The sequence below is a fragment of the Mustela nivalis genome (assembly GCF_964662115.1).
Source record: "Mustela nivalis genome assembly, chromosome: 13".
Taxonomy (NCBI): Eukaryota; Metazoa; Chordata; class Mammalia; order Carnivora; family Mustelidae; genus Mustela; species Mustela nivalis.
This window is the reverse complement of record NC_139032.1, coordinates 61,285,591-61,302,658: the sequence shown is the minus strand read 5'-3', so window position 1 is coordinate 61,302,658 and position 17,068 is coordinate 61,285,591. Positions and strand designations below refer to the sequence as shown.

At 42.6% G+C, this 17,068-nt stretch overlaps 1 pseudogene across 1 annotated transcript; it reads left to right on the top strand.

The window, feature by feature from the left end:
* Positions 1-13,897: 13,897 nt before the first annotated feature.
* LOC309847179 (galectin-3 pseudogene) lies at positions 13,898-14,793 on the top strand (annotated as a pseudogene). Its single transcript has one exon. The product of its transcript is annotated as a galectin-3 pseudogene (transcript).
* Positions 14,794-17,068: the final 2,275 nt, after the last annotated feature.

Below are 17,068 nucleotides of genomic sequence, written 5' to 3'. Positions count from 1 at the left end.
TACTGTGCCTGGGCACTGGCTTCGACTCCTGCATCCCTGTACAGCTGACTTCCCAAGGTGCACAGTACCCATCTGCCCCAAATTTGACTTTTAAATACTGGGCAGTTTTCCACCCAGGTGGTAAACTTGTGACGCTCCAAAGCTGGTTATGGTCAAATGAGCTCATCTCTTCTTCACTCCCTGCATACAAGTGAGCTGTGTAAATGAAAGGAGTCAGAAGTTGGTTCTGGGTTCACATAGCAGCTCTTCTGCTTTTTTCCATATGCTTTCTAGGGTACTGACCTCAGTTTTGTAGTCAGTTAATGGGATGGTGACATCTGTCCTGTCTCCCTCATAGGGCGGTGTTGAGGTTTAAATGACAGGAAGGAGGAGAAGTGCTTTGCCAACTGTAAAGACTGTGCACACATGAGCGGGTCTCTGTTCCATAGGCTGGAGGATCTGAGATCTGAGAATGCTGCTTGTCTGCTTCGGATCGAATCAGGGGTTGTAGACCTGAATGTTCCCTGACTGTTCTCAGATGTGATCATAATACAGCTTCAGCTTTTTATGGGGAGGGGAAGAGTGGGCCGCAGAAAGTGTGATCTTTCTTCTCCCTTAACTCTGCAAAGTTACAGCTAGCATGGACTGCTAGAGACTACCGAATTCATACCCTTCATTTTATAAATGGGGTCGCTGAGGTCCAGAGAGGGCCAGTGAGTGGGCCAAGACCACAGAGTGAGTTAGTGGTGAAGCTAGAACCGGGTCTGATGCTCAGCTCTTTACATCACAACGTATAACATGTCTTGTGGCAAACCACTCATTCACGTTTTCATCCATTCAACAGCATTATTGTGTCCCCACTAAATGGCGGGGTCTGTGCTATTTTGGGGATAGACAAGTTGGGTGCAATTCTGCTGCCTGGTTGCATATGACCCTGGGTAGAGAATGCTCTTTCAGCGTCCTGAGAGGGGACCAGATAAAGTGTTACCTCTATAGGTCTGGCAACCTTTTGGGGAGGGGGCTGGGGTCATTTTTGAGAACAGTCAGGAAAAGTGTGGTGCGGAAGCTCAGTGATGCTGACCTAACACCAGTCAACAACCAAGCGTCTTCATCTCCAGCCACTCGCATCACCAACGCCGATGTTGAGGCCTCAAGAAGTGAAGGGATACAACAAGGGTCTCAGAACTGGAAAGTGCCCGTGCCCCTTTGAAAACAGGGTGTGATTCCAGCACCTTGTGGATCTTGTGAACTGGTGCAATTTAGGTAGAGAGAACATGGGTTTGGGTGCTGAAGAGACCTGGGTTCAAATTCCAGCTCTGCCATTTCCCAGCTCTGTGAGTTTGGGCCAGTTACTATTTTGAGGACTTTTTCTCACATGCAAAAGAGAGAGAACAGGGTACTTACCTCCCAGGGCTCCTGGGAAGGTGAAATCAGTGCCTTGGACTGGAGCTTCTAGCTAGGGGCCGGCATGCAGCGGGCACCTCATACATGTTTCTTTGCTGCCCTACAGCCCTTCCTGTGGGCGGCTTATCGGTAACCAAGGGACCAAGTACTCCTGGCTCTCTGCTCCTGAGCCCTGTGCTTCCAGGGGAGAGGCCTTGAAGATGTTCCTCAGTTGAACTATAAGGGCGGTGGCAAAGGTGACGTTTGCTGAAGGCTCAGACCTGCAAATTGGGGCTCTCTCCCCAAAAGTGCTCTCTTGGGCTCTCTCTGTCTCTCTCTAATGGGTGGGGACTCCTCGAAGCTCCCTTAGGCTCAGTTTGGATGCCCAGAGCCAGTGCCATGCCTGACTGCACAGGGTGTCAGTTTTGCCCTGTGCCTGCTGCATTCCGGCTGCGTATGTCAGCACCTTATGAAAATCTTCCAGGTCTCGGCTTTGAATAGCCCCTTGGCTGCCTGGGAGGGAAGAGGCTGCCTCTGTTTTGCCTGTCAAATCCTCCGCTTTGTCTGTCTGCGAATAGGTAGGCCAGGTCCCCTGACATAATACCGCCGGGACCATTGCTGTCAAGGCTGATTTTGTCCCGCTCAGGATGAACAAACAGCCATTCAGACCCACCAGCAGAGGCCGTGCGTGGCAGGAGCTGCTCTTCTCCCCAAGCAGTTTGATGACAAGCTCTAAGCAGAGGCCGACTGCCCCAGCTCTGACTTGCCTCTCCCAGCCGCTGCCAGTCTTCCTTTCCTCGCTGAGTCAAACCTTCCAAAGGACTCCCACCTTCGCTCTGGCACTGGCTGCGCCTGTGATACAGGGAGTGGGCAAAACGAGAGGGAGACCCTGATCTAGAAAGAACCTGGAAAACGCATAGAGAACCCGATAACCTGCCAGATTTCTTCTTCTGCCTTAACTGCTAGGAGCCCTGGAACATAACTTAGTACTGGAGGCAATAGTGAACTCATCCCAATTGCCTGGTAACATCTTTAATCAAGTTTTCTTTAATGTACTTTTTTTGATGATGGTAAAATACACATAACATAAAAGCTACTGGTAGCGACAGCCGGTACGTGGGCAGTGCCTGCAACCACTGCCATTCTCTAGCTTTGGAACTTTTCCATCACCCCGGAAGGAAACTGTTGACCCATTGAGCAGTCCTTCCCTGCTCTTTCACTTGTGAGACAGCACGGGCATCCTTGTGAAGTGAATAGGGGGTACGGTCTCTAAACACAAGTAATAAAAAAGAGAGAAGTCGTAAATTTTATTGCGTTAACTAGATGCATTCACTTTTTATTTTTCCATATTCACTTTTGTTCCCTTCTCTTCTTTGTTAAAATAGGGACTGAGTTATGACTCATTTCATTTCTTTCTTTCTTTTTTAAGACTTTATTTATTTATTTGACAGAGAGTGAAAGAGGGATCACAAGCAGGGGGAGTGGGAGAGGGAGAAGCAGGCTTCCCACTGAGCAGGGAGCCCGATGCAGGGCTGGATCCCAGGACCCCGAGATCATGACCTGACCTAAAGGCAGACACCTAATGACTGAGCCACCCAGGTGTCCTTGCGGCTCATTTCTGATTTGGCTGTGTCATTGCAAATTCCCTCCTTTCTTCTCGCTGCCTTTCCGCTCTTTCTTTTTCCCTTCCTTCAGACCTTCAGATCTATTGTCTATCTAACCTATCATCATTCCCGGAAAAAATCTATGAAAAAAATCTATGAAGTATGTCTGTGTCTATCTATCCAGCCATCTATCCATCTATCTGTCTGTCCAATCTATCTATGTCATCTATCTTCCTACTCTCCCTCCATCTCTCTGTGCCTCTCTTTGTAAACCGAGATCATTGGCTCTCAGTCTTGTGCCTCAGAATCACCTAGGGGTTTTAAAATCTGTTGCTTGGGCCCCATCCAGGCCAGCTGAAATAAAAACATTTGGTGTGGGACCTAGCTAGGCATCTGTATATATTTTTTTAAGAGTTCTCCCAGGTGATTCTGATGCATAATGATACTTATCCTTCTGCAGAAACTTTTTATTTCAGTTCTGGTCCTCTGTTGGTCTCTTTTTGTTGTTGTTGTTGTTATTACATAAATAGCTATTTACCACATGTAACGGTGTATAATCTGCCTTCTAACAGTATGTATAAACAACTTCCCATGTACTGAAATAATTTCTAGGAGCATTATCTTAAAGGCTGCCTAGTATTGTATGTACTAACATATATGTGACATTTACTTCATCAGTCTCCTCTTGGGATTTTGATTAGAATTATATCAAATCTATAAATGAATTAGGGAAATTTTATGTATATTTGATAAATTTTTTTCATTTAACTTAAAAGTATGAAATTTTGATTGTAGATAAAAACAAAAACAAATGATGCGTACCCCGGGTACTCATTGTCTGGCTCCAACCAGTGGTCACTCCTATTCACTTCTGCCCCAGCCATAGCCCCATCCTATTCTACAATCCTATAATTCTGAGACAAACCCCAGACATCATATAAATTTATCTGCAAGTATTTCAGTACATATCTCTAAAAGAAAACAAAACACCAATAGCATTGCTGTGCCAAAATAAAAGAAATTAACAGTAATCCCTTAATATCATCAAAGGAAGCCTGATGGCTTGTGATGGTTCAGATATCCAAATGCCTCATAAAGGTATTTGTTTAATTTTTACATTTTGTTTGGGATTAAAATTTTTCTTATTGTGCTCATCAACCTTAGAATTGTTTTGATTGGTCTTAAGTCTCATTTATTATATAAATTCCCAAACCATCTTTAATTTTTTTCCTAGAGATTTATTTGTCAAAGAAACTGGAATGTTGGTCTCATAGAGTTTTCCACATTATGGACTATATTTTTATGGTGTATTTTATCTTGTTTCTCTGTCTTCCATATTTCCCATTCATTGGCGGCTAGGACTTAAAGTTTATATATTTAACCTTCCAATTTATGAACGTGTTTTATTCATCACTTTAAATTGGGTTTTCCTTAATGTCTATCAATAACATTTTCTATTTTTCTCCATAAAAGTCTTGCATATCTTAAAATTATTTCTAATATTTGTTTTGGGGCTTGGGGGATAAAATTGGAAATGTTAGCTGTTCTTTTTCTTTTTTTCCCAAGCCTTATTGTGATATAACTGACATATAACATTGCGTAAGTCTCAGCTGTGCAATGTGATGATTTGATACAAATATGTTGTGTATATTGCAAAATGTTTACCGTGGCTGAGTTACTTACATTCTTCACCGTACATAATTACATTTTTTGTTGTGTTGGTGAGAACATTAAGATCTACTCTCTCAATAATTTTCAAAAATACAATACCCTATTGTAATTACCATGCTGTACATTAGATCCCCAGAATTTATTTCTCTGATGAGTGAAAAGTTTGTATCCTTTGACCAACATTTCCTCCAACCTCTAGCCCCTGGCAATGACCAATCCACTCTCTGTTTCTAGGAGTTTGACTTTTTAGATTCCACATATAAGTGAGAGATTATCCAGTATTTGTTTTCCTTTGACTTAAGAAATGTTAACTCTCCTTAAATTGTCCTTTCTACTTGTTTGTTTCTGATGGCTACAAATACAACTATTTTTTTTTTTACCTTTGATTTTTAACAGCAACTGGTTAAACTTGCTTAAAACTCTAATAATTTCTTTTAAAGTTCTTTGATTTGGGGGGAGCCTGGGTGGCTCAGTAGGTTAAGCCTCTGCCTTCGGCTGGGGTCATGATCTCAGGGTCCTGGGATCAAGCCCCGAATTGGGCTCTCTGCTCAGCAGGGAGCCTGCTTCCCCCTCTCTCTCTGCCTGCCTCTTCGCCTACTTGTAATCTCTGTCAAGTAAATAAATAAAATCTTAAATAAAATAAAATAAAATAAAATTAAGTTCTTTGATTTTTAAATGAAGATAATCACATAGTTGTATAATTATATAATCTGAATAACAACAGTTGTTTTATATATATTTGTTTCTTCTATATATATCTATGTAACTTTTTTTCCTTATTGCTTTCAGTGCAATAATGAATGGAAGGGATGATACTGAGCATCTTTGGTTTGATCTCTATTTTATTTTATTTTAAAGATTTTGTTTATTTATTTGTCAGAGAGAGAGAGAGAGCGAGCACAGGCAGACAGAGAGGCAGGCAGAGGGAGAAGCAGGCTCCCTGCCGAGCAAGGAACCCAATGTGGGACTTGATCCCAGGACACTGGGATCATGACCTGAGCTGAAGGCAGCTGCTTAACCAACTGAGCCACCGAGGCATCCCTGATCTCTATTTTAAAAGAATTTTTAATGTTTCACAATTAAATGTTCTATTTTGCTGTAGGTTTTCATTTGTTTGTTTTTGATACACTTATCAGGTTAAGAGGTTTCCCTCTATAACCAGATTTTAGGAAATTTTGTCTTAAGTCGGATGTTAATTTTTCAAATGCTGTTTCCCCATCTGTTGAGATAACCACATTCTTAATCTGTTAATATTAATCTGATTTTTTAAAATGTTGCACCTTGCATTTTGTGAATAAACCTTAACTGGAGGGGCGCCTGGGTGGCTCAGTGGGTTAAGCCGCTGCCTTCGGCTCAGGTCATGATCTCGGAGTTCTGGGATCGAGTCCCGCATCGGGCTCTCTGCTCAGCAGAGAGCCTGCTTCCCTCTCTCTCTCTCTGGCTGCCTCTCCGTCTACTTGTGATTTCTCTCTGTCAAATTAATAAATAAAATCTTAAAAAAAAAAAAAACCTTAACTGGAACATAATGCGTTAGTATTTTTATACATTGTTGGATTTGTTTTGCTAATATTTTGTTTGGAATTTCTGCATCGAGCTCATCTATAAGGTTGGTCTGAATGATCTATTCTTTTAATGTTATTTTTAAGCTTTCATATCAAATTATGGTATAAAATATATATTGTATAGTATAATATATTGTATTATATATTGTATGTACAATGTATATGTACAATATATTGTATGGTATAAAATATGGTATAAAATAATTGGGAAAATAGTTACTTGTTTTCTATTAGAATTATTTTTTCTTGGGGTGCTTGGGTGGCTTGGTTGGTTAAGCATCTGGCTCTTGATTTTGGCTCAGGTCATGATCTCAGGGTTGTGACGTCAAGCCCATGTAGGGCTCCGTGCTCAGCAGGGAAGTTGCTTGAGAGTCTCTCTCTCTCCCTCTGTCCCTTGCCTTGCTTGTGCTCTCTTTCTCTTAAATAAATAAATAAGTCTTTTTTAAAAAAAGAATTATTTTTCTTAAGAGTTTGATGGAATTTTCTATTCAGGTCTTCTGAGTTTTTTTCCTTTGTAGAAATATTTTCAACACTTAATTCAATGTATTTGATCATAGGACAACTTGATTTTGTATTTCTTCTTAAGTCATTTTTTAAAATATTAAAAGATTTAAAAAAAGATTTTATTTATTTATTTGACAGAGAGAGCGAGAGAGGGAACACAAGCAGGGAGAGTGGGAGAGGGAGAAGCTGGATTCCTGCTGAGCAGGGATCCTATGAGGGACTTGATCCCAGGACTCTGGGATCATGACCTGAGACCAAATCATTACCTGAGCCTAAGGCAGATGCTTAACAACTGAGCCACCCAGACGCCCCTATTTTTTGAAGCAGTTTTAGGTGCCCAACAAAATTGAGTGAAAGTACAGGCAGCTCCTACATTTTTTTTCTTTTTTTTTTGTATTGTTTTTTAAAAAATTATTATTTTTAAAAAGATTTTTTATTTATTTAACAAACAGAGATCACAAGCAGGCAGAGAGGCAGGCAGAGAGAGAGGAGGAAGCAGGCTCCGCGCTGAGCAGAGAGCCCGATATTGGGCTCGATCCCAGGACCCTGGGATCATGACCTGAGCCGAAGGCAAAGGCTTTAACCCACTGAGCCACCCAGGCGCCCCTAAAAAATTATTTTTAAAAATTTTTATTTTTTAATTAACATATAATGTATTATTAGCCCCAGGGGTACAGGTCTGTGAATCGCCAGGTTTACACACTTCACAGCACTCATGACCATAGCACATACCCTCCCCAATGTCGTAACACAGCTCCTACTATTTTCCACCAACTCCCTCCCCAGCCATCCCCATTATCTCTATCTCTAGCCAGAATGGTACAGTTGTTACAATTGATGAACCAACATTGATACATCATTATCAATTAAGTCCATAGTTCACATTAGGCGTCACTCTTCGTGTTTACATCCCATGAATTTTGATGATTTTATAAGGACATGTAGTCTTCGTGACAGTATATAGAATAGTTTAACTACTCTAAGATCCCCTCTGGGGGGTGGGGTGGAAATCCCCTGTGTTCCACCTGTTCACATCTCCCTGCCCTCAACCACGGCACCTATCTTTTAATGTCCCCATAGGTTTGCCTTTTCCAGGATGTGATGTGGTTGGAATCCTACAGTATGGAGTCTTTTTTAGATGGGCTTCTGTCTCTTCGTAGTATGAGATTCCTTTATGTTCATGGCCTAATGGCTCATTTCTTTTCAGCACAGAATAATAATATCCCATTGTATACAAACACCACAGGCTATTTATCGATTCACTTACTAAAGGACATCTTGGTTGCTTCCAGTTTCGGCAATTATGGATAAAGTTGCTATAAACACTTATGTTCAGGTTTTCATGTAGACATCAGTTTCAGTCCATTTGGGTAAATACGAAGGATCATGATATCTGGGTCATATGGTATAGTTTGCTTAGTTTTATAAGAAACTACCAAACTATCTTCCAAAGTGACTGTACCATTTCACATTCCCATGAGCAGCGAATGAGCTCCTTGATACTTTATACCTTTGCTAGTACTTGGTGTTGTTAGTATTTTGGATTTCTACCATTCTGATAGGTATGAAGTAGTATCTCCATGTTATATTAATTTGCAATTCCATAATGATGTATGATATCACTTGCCGTTTGTATATCGTGTGTGTCTGTGAAGTATCTGTTCAAATCTTTTACCCATTTAAAAAATTGGGTTATTTTCCTAGTGTTGAGTTTTTAAAATTCTTTGTATCTTTTGGATAAGAATCAAGTATCAGATTTGTCTTTTGCAAATATTTTCTCCTGATTTGTAGCTTGTTTTTTCATTCTCTTATCAGTGTCTTTCACAGAATAGAAGTTTTCAATTTTAATGAAATTGTCTAATTTATCTATTTTTTCTTTCATGCATCATGCCTTTGACTTTTTTTAAAGAATTTATTTATTTATTTGACAGACAGAGATCACAAGTAGGCAGAGAGAGAGGAGGAAGCAGGCTCCCCACTGAGCAGAGAGCCCGACACAGGGCTCTATCCCAGGACCCTGGGATCATGACCTGATCTGAAGACAGAGCCTTTAACCCACTGTGCCACCCAGGTGCCCCACCTTTGATGTTCTATATAAAAAAGTCATTGCCAAACTCAAGATACATCTATATTTTCTCCTGTGTTATCCTCTAGGAATTTTATTATTTTGAATTTTACATTTTGGTGTATGATCCATTTTGAGTATTATCCATATGTTGTGAGGGATGTAAGGTCTTTGTCTAGATTTTTTCTTTTTTAACGTGTAAATGTCCAGTTGTCCCAGAATCATTTGTTGAAAAGACTATTCTTTCTCCATTGAATTGCCTTTGCTCCTTTGTCAAAGATCATTTGATTATTTGTGTGGATCTATTTCTGGACTGTTTATTCTATTCCATTGATGTATTTGATTTTTGCTTTGTTTTGTTTTTGCCAATACCATTGTCTTGATTACTGTACTATTAAAAAAAAAGATTTTATTTATTCATTTGAGAGAGAGAGAGTGCATGAGTGGGGTGAGGGGTAGGGGCTGAGAGCAAGGGAGAAGCTGACTTCCCTCTGAGCAGGAATCCCTATGCGGGGCTCGATCCCGATCCTGAGATCATAACCTGAGCTTGAAGACAGATGTTCAACTGATCTCTGTTTGTCAAATAAATAAATAAAATCTTAAAAAATAAAAAAAAGAAAGTCACCTGGGTCTTATATAAAGTTATTGATTCACATTTTAAAAAATATTTTATGTATTTATTTGACATAGAGATCATAGAGATCACAAGTAGGCAGAGAGAGAGGAGGAAGCAGGCCCCACGCTGAGCAGGGAGCCTGATGCAGGGCTCGATCCCAGGACCCTGGGATCATGACCTGAGCCAAAGGCAGAGGCTTTAACCCACTGAGCCACCCAGGCACCCCAATTCACATTTTTTACTTTCAAAACTTTAGTATGTTACTTTATTGTCTTTCACACTACTTTTGTAGATAGAAATCTGAAGCTGATTGAGCTGATTTTCTTCTTTTGTCTTAATTTTTTTTCTGTCTTTGAAGATTTTCTCTTTTTTATATCTTATGGTTCTGTTTTCCTGAATATATTCAAATTTCTAAATATATTCACTGACTTTTCATAGGAAGTGATAAAGCCTTTCAGTTCCCGAATTGTCATATTTCATCTCTGGAAAGTTCTCTTTTATAGCTTTTATTATAGTTTGTTCCATTTATTCTAATTTTTTAAGGAACACCAGTTAATTGCATATTGGTTTATGCTTGTTTTTCCTCTGTCATTTTGCCTTTCACTAGTTTAGTCTTCGGAGAAAGTGGTTTCACTTCCCTACAACATTAAAAAACAATTTTTATTTGCCTGTGAGAATTCATCATTCTCCTGTTACTGGACATCATCAGTGCCCTCCCTGCCTGACATTTACCTTGGTACTCACCTCTGCACATCGGAGGCTGCTTACTGTGAACGCCTATGACTTCACTCTTGGTCCCCATGTAGAGCAAAATGGAAGTTCCAGGAAGTGAACATTCTCAGAAGCCACAACAAACAATGACAGATGAGGAGTTGGAAGGTAAATGCCCAAGGTTCCTTATTTCCAGGTGGGAAAACAAGCAGGTATGGTCTACACTGTTGAGCAGAATTTTCCAGCCCATGGTGGAAACCTGCTCAATAACTTAGCCATTATAGTCTTGCTTTCCTTCCCTGATCCACTGGTGCTTCCTGGGATCACTTCTGGTATAAACTACTTGCTACAACGTCTACTTCTGGAGAAACACACCCTAAAACAGACAATGTTTTGCAATTATAAACAATATATTGATGAGTATATATTTGTACATGGGTCTTTTTTTTTTTTTTTTTTTTTAGATTTTATTTATTTATTTGTCAGAGAGCACAAGCAGGCAGAGTGGCAGGCAGAGGCAGAGAGAGAAGCACGCTGCCTGCTGGACAAGGAGTCTGATGCAGGACTCGATCCCAAGACCCCGGGATTATGACCCAAGCCAAAGGCAGCGGCTCAACCAGCTGAACCACCCAGGCATCACTGGGTCTTTGTTTGCATCTTTCACTATTTTTTCTAGAATAGACTTCCCAAAGTGGAATTATTAGGTCACAGGGCATAAATACTTTGTTTTGCTTTTTTTATTTTATTTTTTAGGTCATAAATATTTAAAATCTTAATATTTATCTTAAGATTTTAAAAGAGTTAAAATCTTTAAAATATTTAAAATAGATATTGCTAAATTTCAGGTAAGTCTTCGGCGGAAATTGGACAGCAAGCAGTTTATAGCTGAACCCTCTGAGACCAGGGTGCTGATGAAATCTTCATTTTTTCTGCTGGCCCATATCCCTATAGTCTTAAAGAATATGAGCAGTGTAGGCTTTTTCAAGTGAAAGGAGTAAATGCTGGCTGTGTTTGACTTTTTGTTAGGTCAGCCTCACATACTAATCTTATTCAAATGTATCCACCCTTATTTTGCCTTTTTAAACCATTAGTCTTTCTCTGTGCCATCCTGTCAGACTCTAACCTTAGCCACGGTCCTCCTCATGCTCACACTGTTTTATTTATGCAGTTTATCTGAGGTCCTTCCAGTGATCCTCAATTTGATAAGCAGATATGAACAGATCTGTTTGGAGAACTGGGAAGCATGTTGAGCCCAGACCTAGGGTTCAGGGTTTGTAATTTTGGATTCATCCCCTTTCCTCTCTTAGCCTCAGTTAGAGTTGAGGAAGATGAGGCTAGAGAGAGACAGTGACTTGCCAAGATCAAACAAGCGAGGTTAACGTGGAGCTGGGTTCAAAAGCTGGTCCTTTTGAAATGGTGGAACTTAAAACCCCTCTGGGTGGCCATGATGAATCTTCTCCACTTGGCCCTGCCCTTGCCTATGTTTTCTAGCTCAAGCAGATGATTAATCTGCTACAAAGTTCCAGCACCTTCCTTCACAATCAGGGCTTTCCCATCACTCTGGACTCCTCTGCCACCATGCCTCCTTACGTGCTCTTTTCCTCATATGTCTCCTTGGCTTGTCTCTTACCTGGTCCTGACTTCTCCTCCTCTGTTTTCCCCCGCCTTTCACTGGGAGGCTCCTCATGAAACACCTGTTCAGGAAAGCTGTCCCATTCCCGTAACTGGTGATTGATTCCTCTGTTCTCTGGACTAGGAATGGGTCTGGGAGGCCCGTGTATCTCCAGCACTTACTGCAGTGCCTGCCCCAAGGCCGGTGTTGAGTGAATGTCTGCAAAATGAGCAGATGATGAATAAATGAAAACAAATGGAAGGCATTTGCTGGTCGTCTTGAATGGGGATTTGTTTGAAGATCAGCAGTCAAATTATTTTAAAGCCCATCCTCACAGAGCTAGGGAAATGACGTGAGAATGACAGGCAAAATGGCTTCTAAAAATACCGGAGCCTCAGGGTCTTCTTTTTCACACCTGGCTTGGCCAGTTTTGTTTATTCAGAATTCTCTTATTTCCATATAAATGACATCCTCTGATATCAATCTGGTTTTGACTCTCTGTCTTCCCGTCTTTGGGTTAAAAATTTTTAAAAAGTTTCCTATGGTGACTGAGTTCCAGGACTTCACATTCAGGTCTTCTGAAGAGGTCCTAGAGCGTCCTGTGTCGGGGAGTATACCGAGAGCCTGACATCCGACAGCTAATAAAATTCTCACTGGTCAGTAGGATCCCCCTCATTTTGTAAGTAAGGAAACAAGTCCAGAGAGGTGAACTTCTACATGGTCACCCAGGAAATGAGCAGAGAAGCTGGTATTTGAACCCACATTGGGATCCTTTCATGCTGCAACTTTTTTTTTTTAATTTTATTTATTTAGTTTATTTATTTGAGAGAGAGGGAGCACAAGGTGTGGAGGGGCAGAGGGAGAGGAAGCAGCAGACTCCCCACTGAGCAGGGAGCTTGACAAGGGGTGGAAGAGGCCTCCATCCTGGGACCCTCAGATCATGATCTGAGCCCAAGGCAGATGTCTAACTGACTGAGCCACCCAGGAGCCCCTTGTGCTGCAATTCTTGTCCCCCCAATTTATAGAATGATTCCACATCAATCATCTCAGTGGCTCTTGGAAGCTACTCAGTGAGGGAAGAGGGCGAGGCTCCCCAATTCCACCTTACCAGTGTGGAAATGGAGGGAGTTAATTTAGGACTTCAGCTCAGTCCAGCAGACGCCTCACTCGGCCCTTGCCAGGGACGTGACTGTGGATGATTTGCATTCCCTCTCCCAGTCTCAGAATCCTCATCTGCAAAATGGGAATGAGGGCTATTTGTCCTCCAATGACAAGGGACATAGAGGGTCTCCTCCAACTCCGCTGCTCCCACTCCCCGACACCACCTAGGGGTCCTGTGACTTGGTTCTGACCCTGACTACCCAGAGCTAGCGTCAGACTCCGCGGGCTCAGTCCCACAGAACCGCCCTGACTTCAGAGGCCATTCCAAAGAGTGGGCCCTTGGCTTACCAGTGCTTCTGCCAGACGCGGCTAGGAAGTCGGATTCCCAGAGGCAGTAATGAGCCAGACAACTCTCTCATCCTAGAGAATCTCTACTTACTGCTGCAGTTTACACAAGGAGGTCCGTGAACAGCCAGAGGATGAAGTATGCAGGGTGCGATCCGAGAGTTCTGAGTGGACAGACTTCTGTCCCCATGGATTGTGGAGCGTGCTCTCCCAGCCTCCTGATGTAGTTGCCAACTCAGAAGCTCTCCAAAACCATTTTCTAAGGTTTTTTTTCTTTAAGATTTATGTATTTGTTTACTTGACAGGAGGAGAGAGAAAGAATAATAGAGGTAGAGGGAGAAGCAGACTCCCTCCTGAGCAGGGAGCCTGAGGCAGGACTTGATCCAGAACTCTGGGATCATGACCTGAGCTGAAGGCAGACCCTCAACCGACCAGGCTACCCAGGAACCCCAGGTTTTTTTTTTTTTCTTTCTTTCTTTAATGGGTGTTTCATTACACATAGTTGGTTAAATCGTTGGCTATTGGTGATTGAACTCAGGTCAGAGGTGAAAAGTAGGGCTGAAAATTTCACCCTTCTAATCAAGATCTAGGTCCTTCTGGTGATGAACACTGTCCTCAAGCTATGTGCACCCCCCCCCCAAACTAATGACCTCATTAGCATATTCTCAGGTAATGTCAAAGGAGCTTATTACGAATAACAAAAGATACTCCCGTGATCGCAGCACCTCACCAGAAGCCACCAGCGCCCCCCCACCCCCAGCAAGCCAGCGAGGGCGGAGGCATCGGGGAAAATGGCAGACAATTTTTCACTTAATGATGCTTTATCTGGGTCTGGAAACCCAAACCCTCAAGGATGGCCTGGTCAATGGGGAAACCAGCCTGCTGGAGCAGGGGGCTACCCAGGGCCCTCCTATCTTGGTGCCTACCCTGGACAGGCCCCTCCTGGCAATTATCCTGGACAGGCCCCTCCTGGTGGCTACCCTGGACAGGCACCTCCAGGAGCCTACCCTGGCCCAACAGCTCCTGCTTATCCTGGACCACCTGCACCAGGAGCCCACCCTGGGCAACCGAGTGGGCCTGGGGCCTACCCGCCTCCTGGACAGCCAAGTGCTCCTGGAGCCCAGCCCCCTGCTGGCGCCTTTGGCATCCCTGCTAGACCACTGACTGTACCTTATGACCTGCCCTTGCCTGGAGGAGTCATGCCTCGCATCTGATAACAATTCTGGGCACAACGAAGCCCAATGCAAACAGATTTGCTTTAGATTTCAAGAGAGGGAATGATGTTGCTTTCCACTTTAACCCACGCTTCAATGAGGACAACAAGAGAGTCATTGTTTGCAATACAAAGCTGGATAACATCTGGGGAAAGGAAGAAAGACAGGCGACTTTCCCATTCGAAAGTGGTAAACCATTCAAAATACAAGTGCTGGTTGAATCTGACCACTTCAAGGTTGTGGTCAATGATGCTCACTTGTTGCAGTACAATCATTGGATGAAAAATCTCCAGGAAATCAGCAAACTGGGAATTTCTGCTGACATAGATCTCACCAGTGCTTCACATGTTATGATATAATCTTAAAGGGGAAGATTAAAAAAAAATGAAATTGAATATAAACCCTTACACCAATGTAATCATTTTTCTTAATTGAAAAATTTCACTTTTATTCATTACTGTCCTTGTAAATCTTTGATTTAATAAACATTCTAAGAGTAAAAAAAAAGAAAAGAAAAGAAAAAAAAAAGATACTCCCATCACCCCTATCACTCAGGAAATTTAAAAAGTTTTAGGAGCTCTGTGCCAAGAACATGAGGTAAAAACCAAATACATGTATATATTTATTATTATACCTCAGGGGATAATCATGGTAAAAGTCATGCTGGGGGCATGAAATGAAACAATGGAGGCAAAGCAGCTAGTAGACGTGATTTGTGTACAGGAAATCACGGAGATGATAAAATGTTCTCTATTTGGGAGAGGAGACAAACACTGAAGCTGGAGTGGATGGAATGAGGTGCAGCCTGGGAGGGTTTGGAGGGCGCAGGCAGGGTGGATGGCTGGACTGTCCGCAGACTTAGTGGTGACTACCCGCTCATACCTACAGACTTAGCTGAGGGAGGTCATCACTGAGGGAATGACCAAGTCCAAGCTGCTTGGATGGGTCCAGTGAGGGAGAAGTCCTTGGCCAGCCCCTTCTTCTCGAACCTTTCTTTAGACCTTTCCCTTACCAGCCCATCAAAGGCTGCTGTCTTTTTTTCCTGCCTTCCCAGTCTCACCTACACACACACACACACACACACACACACACTCCTGGGATTCATGCACTCTGTTCCTTGAACCAGCCCATCACTTCTAACAGTTAACATCTGCCACCTGAGCAGCTCTCAAGGTCATTCATTCAACCACTCACCAACCCAAGCTTTGGGTATCCTGCCTTGGCCTCATTGAGTTGGATAGATCATGCCTCCCTGCCCAGTAAACAGAGCTTCTCTGTCCGTCTTAGCAATGCTTTTTCAGATGCATAGCCTGTCTCTAGATGTTCTCGTACCTTGCTGCTATAGGAGCTAAGGCCCCAAGATTGGGCCACTTTGGCACATTGGTTATTTTGAATAAAAGTTGACTGTCCATGAAGAAGGACATTCAGAACATTCAGAACTTTCTCTTTCCCCCTGAAAGTAGGAAACAAATCTCCCCTGTGAAAGGTGACTTCCCTGTACCAGGAGAAACATCCTTTTCACCAAGATTCGAAATTTAGAGCCCAAAGACTGTATAAACAACCCTTGTGACTTTCAACTAATTTACTATCCCAGCCTAAATTCTGTTTAGAAGAGCCAGTCCTCATTAGCATAGTGGTGAGTATCCCCGCCTGTCCTGTGGGAGACTGGGGTTCAATTCCCTGACGGGGAGGCCCCAGAGTGTTTTGGGGCACCTGGGGGGCTCAGTGGGTTAAGGTCATGATCTCAGGGTCCTGGGATGGAGCCCCACATCAGGCTTTCTGCTCAGCAGAGAGGCTGCTTCCCCCACTCTCTCTGCCTGCCTCTCTGCCTACTTATGATTTCTTTCTCTGTCAAATAAATAAATGAAATCTTTGAAGCAAAATTCTGTTTAGAATTCCTTCCTAATTGAAGCTCACAACGGTAAGTTTTCTTTGTCATGTCAATTCCTCACAGATTTATTGTCTGTCTAAAAAGTATAAAAACAAAAAGTATAAAAATCACCTGTCTTGGACACTTCTTTTTTTTTTTTTAAGATTTTATTTATTTATTTGACAGAGATCACAAGTAGGCAGAGACGCAGGCAGAGAGAGAGGAAGGGAAGCAGGCTCCCCGCTGAGCAGAGAGCCTGATGTGGGGCTCTATCCCAGGACCCTGGGATCATGACCTGAGCCGAAGGCGGGGCTTTAACCCACTGAGCCACCCAGGTGCCCCTAAAGTATTTTTTTAATAGCAAAACAAATTGAGTCCAACATATTTTTATCTCAACTCTGTGTCAAATCTTAGGATAAATATGGGGCACTCTGATCAGATTGGGGGGGGGCACCAAATGTGGAGTGTCCCAGTTGGGTGGGGGCTTGTGGTCAGGGTGGTGAAAGGATTCACCAAGGCAGAACAAAGGAGGCAGAAGTAGCACGCAGAGCAGCAAAGGAGAAATTTCGAGGAGATGGTGGCGAGGGACCACAGTTAAAGGGCAGAGTGAAGGAGTATGGGGACGCATGGAATTTCCCCTTTTTTGGTACTCTTAGTTGTGCCTGGTTGTAACTGGTCAGTTAGGGCCCATGATTATTTCAAAGAGGGTCATTTTTGTGTGTGTGTGTGTGTGTTTTAAGATTTTATTTGTTTATTTGACAGAGAGATCAGGTAGAGAGGCAGAGAGAGAGGAGGAAGCAGGCTCCCTGCTGAGCAGAGAGCCCAATGCAG